This window comes from Papaver somniferum, chromosome 3, assembly GCF_003573695.1.
Source record: "Papaver somniferum cultivar HN1 chromosome 3, ASM357369v1, whole genome shotgun sequence".
NCBI classification, from domain to species: domain Eukaryota; kingdom Viridiplantae; phylum Streptophyta; class Magnoliopsida; order Ranunculales; family Papaveraceae; genus Papaver; species Papaver somniferum.
In genome coordinates this window covers 184,346,808-184,354,730 of record NC_039360.1, presented here as the reverse complement: position 1 = coordinate 184,354,730, position 7,923 = coordinate 184,346,808, and the positions used below count along the sequence as shown (strand labels likewise).

Here is a 7,923-nt window from a genome sequence, read left to right as displayed (position 1 = left end):
TATGCAATAATCTGCTCTTTTCTTAAAAAAAACAACCTAATTCTTTTTGTTTGAAATATTATACCAATTTTTTTCTTTTTTGAAGCATATATACCAATCTTTGGGCGATAAGTAGAATCAGTACTGACATGTATTTCATGAAATACTTTTTATTCCTATAATCTAGATGTATTTTAGGTGTTTAATGAGGCGGTATTACATTATATTTCATGTAGGCTGAACTAAAGAAATAAATTATTGTAGAAAAAAAGGTCTCCACTTTGTTGCTCTATCATCGTTACCACCATTTCGCACTAAGCTAAACTAACTTATAGTTGCCAACATGGATCCATGTGTTCTTATGATTTCTCTATTTCGGTTTTCAGTAATGAAGATTGGTTTTAAAACTAATAAGGGATAAACAACGGTAAAGTTAAATATTCATTATTTGAATACATTAACATTAACTAAGTTGTAGTCATTTTTAATGTATTGTTACAAAGAACGAGAGGTAGAGCCGGGACCGTAAGGTCCCGGTGATACCTAGTCACTGTAATAAAAAAAGGTGGTCTTTGACTTTGAGATTTGAGAGTCATTAGACGGACTCGATTTGACGGGGACCCTGATCCGGGAGTCGGAATCATCCGGATCGAGCTATGACTTGGACGGCTAGGAACTATCGGGTAATATTAAGCGACGACGTATGGATGAAAAATAAAAGATTTTGTTAGATACTAAGATACTAACTTCTGTTTATATGGACTTGGACGGCTAGGAACATTGATAGTCACGAAGAAAAAACGAACTGTTCATCTTTTAGGGATCTCTTTCTCCATAAACCCAACCATTGACATCACCGAGAAGATTCATTCGGAGTTGAAATTAAATCGATTAATCTCCATAAGGAGAGATGCATCAGGATGGGAATCACAGGGAACAAAGGAAGGTGCATGTTATGGTTTAGGAAGGTGTTACGATTTCTGAACAGATTTCAGTGAATGTATGTCCAATTGTAGGGAACCTGAAGATTCTGCTCTTCTTAGAGAAGATTATCCTGAGTGTTTTCATCGTGCTAAAGAGGTTCGTTTGAAATTAATATGAAATTTTAATGAAAACCCTAGCTTTGAAATTAGTGGTAACCTGTTTTTTTTTTTTTTTTCTTATATGAATTTATTCTATGTTGATGGTGATTTGAGCTGGAAATAACATGATTTCGGTTAACCTCTTAGAACCTGGATTTTAGGAATCACTCGATGTATATCAGGTGTTTATCTTATAAGGGTTCTCATAAGATTAGTAATATTGTTGCAATTTAGGGTATTAGGTTTACGATTTCTGGACAGATTTCAGTGAATGAAACGAGAGCACTCAGAGCAGGTATTTTCCTGCTTCTACTTTTCTCGGTTTTTATTTTGAACTGCCAAACTAAACTGTTTGAAACATACAGGGTGTATGTTATATTGAACTGACACGATAGTCCAAAACCGAACTTACTAGAGGAGGTAGAGATGCATCAGTTATAGATTTGAGAAAGGCCCCAAACTTGTGAATGTGAATACCCAGAAGGGAAAGATGTGAAGAATTAAGGAACTCCTTGCATGAGGTTTGTTTCAACTACCCCTGAATCTGTCGCACTCTTTAAATTTAAGAAGCAATGTAAAGTAAATACGATATAATTCACTTATATGATGCTGAAGAAGTGACACAAAGATAATTCACTTATACAGTATAATTTAATCACATCCTCCTTTTCTCTGTACAAATTAAAAAATTGTTCCCAAGGTTTGCTGATGTTATTCATTGACCATGCGGTAAGCCCTAACTAACGGTATGTTACCAAATCCAAACAAAAGAAAGTTAGGCACCACAAATCTCTATTCAACCTTACTCTTAACTTGGTTTTTGAAGGTCAAATTGCTTGAAAGAAACTGAAAAAAGATGGTGCAAATCTGTGTATTACTATGCAGTACTACATGGTAGATGAAGCTTTTTATCCTAATCTCTATAGTTTTCTCGACTTTCTCCTCTTCGTTTTAGTGTAAATACCAAATTCCTTCACTCTCTCCCGCAAAACCTTAGAATTTTGTTTCCTGTGCTTTTTATTGTTTTGCGGTTCTTTCTTGCTTCTGTGTGTGATTCTTGATTACAAAAAGGTTAGATTATCTTTCTTTCTGTGAATTAGTCGTTCTGTGTGTGTTGGTATGTTTTTCAATCTAACAATTTCGTTCTTCCTTTTTTATTTCGATTGTGTTTTATTGGTTCGTGGTGATGGTAGTTGTATTTAAGTGGTGTTGTTAAATATGATTTTTTGCTTTCTGCACGATAGTTCGGTTTGTGTGATTAGGTGTACTGATTTATTGTGACATTACAGGTACAATTAGCCTCTGTACTACAGCTGCATCAAGGGTATTCGTCGATCTGGAATTCTTGATGTTCAGCCAGCGCATTATTTTAGTACAATGTAAATCAAAAGTGTTTTTCCAGGTATAATACATAAACGACTTGATTCGGTCCATTGCGAGTTCTAAATCCATATCATTACTAATTCATTCGCTGATAGATATAATATTGGTGTTTTGTGCTATATGGATATGTGGCCTTTATTTGAGTTAGTTAACAGTGCTGGCAGAATATGCAGCTGCATCTTCTCCATCACAGTGTATATTAAGCAGAATAAGTTGTGGCATTTTCCAACCAGCTGAAAAGAAGATGAAGCAAATATAGAATATCCGTCCATGGTAGAATATCTATCCATAGGTTGGTGGGAAGGAACCTTCTCGAAACTTATCTGCTTAATATAGAATTGCAGCTCATCAAGTGACCATGTAATGTAGAGCTCCCTAGATGATGAGTATAGTAGCAAATCCAGCTTAAACTCATGGATATAGTACTAATACATCCCATCTTTACGCATTAAATTTTGACCTATCATGCATATTCTCATGAGCTCTTAGTTTTCAATCTCTAGAATAGTACTCTGTTCGCTATATATGAAAATGGGCACGAATCCGGAACTAGATAGGAAGAGTTCACTGCGAGCTGGGTCACCTTCGTCCCGTTTTTGGGATATAGTACAAGAATAACATGGTCCATTCCTTTTCATGCATACAAAGCGAGCTACAAGCTAACCTAACATAACCACTTAACCTAATTTTTCCTTGATTTTCATGATTTTATAATTAATGCACTAATATTTCTTGTCTTCCTTCGAAACATTCATATCAGATAGCCATCAGGTCTAACTATTCGTGTTTGTTTATTGCTGATTTCGAGTTCTGCTGCAGGCTAAATATTCTCGAATGCAACAACAAAGCGATCTGATGCAGACTCAATGTTGATCTCGGATTTAAGAACAAATGAAGATAGAGGGAGCGGAAGCGGGAGATAATAGAGAAACTCTAGCACGATAATTAATTAGAGTTTTTAATTGTGCTCTTCAAATGTTTGTCAAAATAGCTTGAAAGGAGTTTCCTGATGATCTAAGCCAGAAGAGTAATAAGGTGAGTACTGCTGTTAATTATAGCCATTAGAATTTCCATTGACAAGATTAGTGAAGGAATTTGACATTATAGCATATTAGTGGAGAGCACAATAATTGAATTTTATTTAATCGATGTCACTTTCAAAGGGTTGTTGATATTGAAATTCGTAAAATTAGGAATCTTGAGTAGACGGGAAATAACTTCACATTGAATGACTCACTTTGTTTTGTTGCTCGATAATAATTTCTTAGCCATACAACAGGTTTTTGCTTGGTGATTTTCTTATAGTAAATATCCACAACATCGATTCTTGCGGTAAATTAGCAAGATGAACATTTTATTTTATTTGTATAGTAATCATTGTGAAAATGAAACGTTGAAAAGTAATTTGTGTCGAATGCTTATGCTTAACTAGCCAATTTTACAATTAGCTATGAGTGTTTTCTTGCCACTATGAATGTATTTGTGCCGAATAATGATGATTGCGATCAGATGTCCCTACTTTTGGGGTATAATGAGCTGGCAAAATCATGGCAGATGGTGTACCTCCATAGTCATACCGCCCTTTTGGAGCCACAAGCATTAGATATTATGTTTCTTCGTTCGGGGATCAATTTGATGAAAATAGTATATATTAGAACTCTCATGTGGACGTGTATTAAAAAATGGATTGTATATCCTGTGACTACAAGATGCTGAAGCAAAATAATTCACTTATATGTTCGACATGAAAACAGAAGCTACTAGGTTGCAATTGATTTAAGACTCGCTTTAATAGGTTTACTTTTATTGGTCCCTTGATACAAAGCCATGAAACTGGGTCCTGGCCATTTCAGACATCCAATTTAAGTTTGAAAGGTGAAGACAACTGGGAAGACAGTAAGCAGTCCCCATATTACTATTTCTAATTATTCCTTATATTTTTCAGCTGAAATTTAGCCTTTAGTCCTTTATGTTACTCAATGTTACATGCACATTCTTTTGTTTAGTTTTGTTTTACTTATTCTGCGACTAGCCTTCCTCGGAATGTATTAATTGCCAAATGTTTTACTTCTACACGAACCATTCCACATGCTATTAACCTGTTTTATTGGGAGCATTGAATCTGTCTTCATGTACATTGTGTAGGACTGTGATTGCTGATGCCGAGTTGTATTCTGGGCATCCAATTATAAGGTAAGTATTTGTCAATTCTTTTTGTAGTCTGAGTCATATTTATCACGGGTTGGGTTGTCTAATACTTTATACCGTACATGTGTCTGATTATCTCTGTATGTCACATATAGATACAAATATACTTATCACTAGAGGGAATTTGAGGGTCCAGCTCACTAGCTGGGAGTACAACCCCACACTTCAATTATTCATCATTAAGTATCTACTTTAGCCCTCCCAAGTTAGAATTTTGGAACTCCCAGGTGGACCGAGTTGCAAATAGTCACTTTACATTGACACATACCGCAAATGCTATATATTGTATTCATTCAGTTAGTAGGTGTACTATTTAGCAAGCTCATTTAAATAATGATGTTTGATCCATCGTTGAGGGGTATTAAAATGAAGGCAGTGTCATGTACATACGTTACCCCGGAAATCATAATTCAACCGACTGCTCCAGCTGTTTTCAGCTAAATTTTATGTCAGAAGCTTGATTGGCAGTGCATTTGAAATTTGAAGTGCATCTGCAATTTTTGTAACATCTTAGCTGGGAGATTTTTGCGGGTGGTACAATATAAAGTGATAATTAAATGCTTAAGGTCAACTTTTTTTGCCATTTATTTGTTCAAAATTTTGATTTGTCATGTTAATGTAGAGATTGGAGCTAAAGCTTTTAAATTGGTAGAACTCTAACTGAGATTATGTTTACATTTTGGTTTCGGATATTACTGCAATTTGTACCTCCTAATTAGTGGTAAAACTCTTTCAACCTTTGGGCAGAACGTTGTCGCAATGGTAGCTCCAAATGTTGAATCTGTCGAAACACTAATAGCATGGCAGCCATAAAAACTTCTTTACAGATAGCTGTGAGTATCTGTTTTTCCTTTTGGTTTCTTTGTGCAATTTGGAGTTCAAATGCTATTGAAATGAAGTTGGTTCTCCATTTTTGCTATGCAGCTTATCTGCGGGCAACCTATCTTCTTCTCTTCATTGACTAAACTTAACTTTCACAAAAGTTTGTAGTGAGCTATACTTCAAAGAATTGGGTGAAGTTATTAATGTTTCAAAGGGCATGTTACTGTTGAGTTTGCAACAGACGAAGTAGTGTAGAAGGCAAGGTTTCTTATCTGGTGTGTTTTAGGGATCTCTTATTCATAATAATTGTGTAAAAATTTCAGTTAGTAACGATTTTAGTTTCTTATCTGAAAAATATTCATCTTTACCCCATCTCCAGGAACACCTTAGTTGAGGTTTTTGACAGTACCTCCAGTGATTTGGTTAGGCTGAAGCAAAGAGGTAAAGGAACGCATAACCTAACAGGTGTATCTAGCATCTGACGGGCAGTAGAACTCTAAGAGAGAAATCTGCTTAAAGTTTCAAAGGAAAGTGAAAATGACTTGAAACAATGCCTTGCTCAGTCAGAATTTAATAAAGACATAACATCACAGGTTTGTTATTTATATCCTTGCGACGACGAACAGAGATATCCAAATTAAGTTATTTCCGAGAAACACGAAAGAGGATCGGCAGTCCCCTTAACTTTTGTTTAATATGCAGTATGTGGTTTAAGCTTAGATTATAAAGAGCTCAACGACCACAAATGAGAGTCTCCATTTGCATCTCCATTTGCAATTGGAGCACTAATGATTGCCAGTGTGTACACCATGGGCAATTTCTTACGGAAGGAGTATGACTGACACGGATCAAGAAGCTCAGTTACAAACTATCCTTGGTGATAATAGTCAAGTGTACAACAAGAGGAGATGCAAGGGTCACTTGAAGCACGTCCAGATTAGGTGGTTGATTTGCTGGATGATAATTATCTCTCAACTTTCTGTTGTTTCTTCTTCTCCATTTTCGATTTTTAACCTTGCCGTGTCAATAGATAATGAATTTGTTTTAAGAATTCCTCTTTAACCCTAACTATTTACTGTTACGACTTTATACAGTTCAATGGAAAAGACTAAGGTCACTTCTTTTTGCATCTGTCTATTCTGTTGGCATCTTTTTTTATTCGCGTTCTACGATTCTGGATAATACAATCTTCCGCAGTGTTACTTGAATATAGTTAATGAAATTGTATCTATATACTAAAAGTAAAAATATCTTAGGTGTACACAATATATTTTAGAAGAGTAAGATCCAATTATCTTTTGAAAGAGAGTCCAGTAGAAGGAAAGAAAATTCAAAGAAGTGGACAAATCCAAAAAGTACAGGTCGGTTCAGATGTTAGGTATAGGCGTGTTAATGACGGAGCCATTTGACTTCATGGGATTATCGTTTTTTCAGTGAACACTATTCGGAGGGGTGTTCAAGATCCAACCCAACCATAACCTTCACTGATCAGCTTAAACACTCGCTATGACATTAACTCATCTCCCCTTTTACAGGTCGTAAGGCAACAAAAGGAGATGGAAACAAGATAATCCACCATTTTCTGCAGTAATTGCTTTGTAGTAGCTGAATCTATTCATGCTGCTGTTGACGGAAGTACGTGGAAATCCCTACGGCCGGTGATGCACCCGCAATCATTCAGCCTTTGTTGGTGCATGTTTCACATGTAGTACAAGTGTAGGATCAGAATTTCGCGACAACGATACGCTCGCGAAATTCTTAACAACGCATTACAAAAATGTCGCAGAGCACTTTGAGAAACGACACAATAGGTGATATTAGCTTAAACATAAGAAAAATGTAATAACTTTGCGAAGATTAGAAGATCTGCGAAATCAACATTTGTAAGTTTGCGATATCATCGCAAGCCAGATCCGAAATTAGGGGAAATCTTAACTGTATATGAGTTGTCATCCACTAGGTAGCATCCTATATAAAGAGAAAGGTAGGAGAGAGAAAAGTAATTGATATTATTATTATCTTCTTATTCTTCCCCAAAAACCAGAGAGAGAGAGAACTCCAAATACTCATTAATGGAGTCTCAATGTAATTCATATATAATTCAATGATCATGGTGAAACCTAACCCCGTGGATGTAGATCAAATTGATCGAACCACGTAAATTTTGTGTCTTATTTTCTATTTTCATTATCTTTATCTTTATTTTCATATCAAATAAGTTTAGATCTAGAATCATAGCCATGATATTACAAGGGGTGTGTTGTAGGATTTCCTGCAACTACATTTTTGGCGCTAGAAACAGGGAGCGAGTAAAGGATTTATCCTTCCTGTAACTTGTTGGTTCAAGAAATTTCCATGAAGATTAGCTATTGTTCATATTTTTCTAGATCTACAAAATTTAGGTTCAAAAATGGAAATTTTATGGAAGAAATCACACTTTCAGGGAGTA

The 7,923-nt window shown here is 35.5% G+C and overlaps 1 long non-coding RNA gene across 5 annotated transcripts; it reads left to right on the top strand.

Moving 5' to 3' along the window:
• The first annotated feature begins 721 nt into the window (after positions 1-721).
• On the top strand, positions 722-6,603 carry LOC113358250. Of its 5 annotated transcripts, XR_003364327.1 has the most exons (9): positions 722-1,059; positions 1,296-1,356; positions 1,427-1,582; positions 2,351-2,463; positions 3,264-3,479; positions 4,590-4,637; positions 5,400-5,485; positions 5,577-5,749; positions 5,854-6,603. It is a non-coding gene; the product is annotated as an uncharacterized LOC113358250 (long non-coding RNA). The 5 variants fall into 5 exon arrangements; XR_003364328.1 differs by lacking the exon at positions 1,296-1,356; XR_003364329.1 differs by lacking the exon at positions 722-1,059 and having other exon boundaries at positions 1,084-1,582; positions 5,854-6,067; positions 6,177-6,603.
• The last annotated feature ends 1,320 nt before the right edge of the window (positions 6,604-7,923 follow it).